The sequence below is a fragment of the Austrofundulus limnaeus genome, unplaced genomic scaffold, assembly GCF_001266775.1.
Source record: "Austrofundulus limnaeus strain Quisiro unplaced genomic scaffold, Austrofundulus_limnaeus-1.0 Scaffold79, whole genome shotgun sequence".
NCBI lineage: Eukaryota > Metazoa > Chordata > Actinopteri > Cyprinodontiformes > Rivulidae > Austrofundulus > Austrofundulus limnaeus.
The window spans coordinates 1839575-1840829 of record NW_013952481.1 but is presented as its reverse complement, the minus strand read 5'-3'; positions in this window follow the sequence as shown (position 1 = coordinate 1840829).

Sequence of the window (1255 nt, the reverse complement as noted above, 5' to 3'; positions counted from 1 at the left end):
TATATATGGAATTCTAGATCAATGCAGATAAATAAAACAGCAAATATCAAATTCTTTTATAAAAATTTGAAGGTTTACTTCTGTCGTGGCAAGTTTTACCAAGAATGCAGAAACACAATGGAATAAATGCACAGAAAGTCTGCRTGTATGGTTGTCAAATGATTTAATCTTGAGCAACAACAAACAGAGGTCAATCAGGAAATCTGTCGAGTTGTGGCTGACTCGTCAGCAGACAGCAAGCCAATAATATAACATCATGATAACATCACGTGACAGTTTACAACCAATCACAGTCCGACAAATGTACCCACCTAAACCAATAACAGGGCTCTCAGCCTAAAGAAGTTATCATAAGAYATATGAGTACTGGACAGCGTCAAGGTGAAACAGATWTAAATAATTWGTCCATAACAACTTCTTATAAGTGTCCACGCTCTGTCCAAGTCAGAAAAAGTTTAATTTATATAAATTTAGAAAGGCAGAAACGTGTTGCTGCTGAGTGAGAAGTTTTTTTAGCTCATTTATGCTGAGTTGTTTCTCTTTTTATCTCCAGCATGACATCCAACAGTACGAACAGCACTCTGTGCCAATCAGGCGACAACATCTGCAGTAAGAGCTCTTATTTCTCCTCCAGTTATCAGTCAGTACCTGTCAGATTTTACCCTCAAACCACCTTGCTTCATGTTGAAAATCTCAATTTATTTTTTCCTCTCATCTCGTTTACAAATCTGCTTCTCAACGCATCACAAAACTACAAATTTTACTTTTTGAAATTTGTCACAAACATCCAGAATCAAGTGAAGCTGGAAAGTCTTTCGGAACTCTAAAACAGGCATTAAATGATCAAAATTTCTGTTTATTGTAGAGAGCTGACAGAATCACAACAAAATCATATTAAAAGCTTTCATAAACACAGAGACCTGCATGGAAATGATGTTGACCTGCTGCCTAAGCACTTATTTTAGCTGTCTTTATAATACTGTTTTTACACGACATAAACAAAACTTATTTCTAACAAAGATCCTGATATAAATATGTATAACCACAATTATTTAAAAGCAGGGCAGCAGTTGAAAGTATTGTTTTGTTCAGTGGTTTAAACATCTGAAACATGAATCAGCTTTATTTCCTGTAACACACTTTTCTTATTCAAACATTATAAAAGGCCCACATTTATGGACAGCCATTTTATTCAAAATACAATAAATAAATAAATAAATAAATAAATAAATATTCCATCAAATACATAAATGTC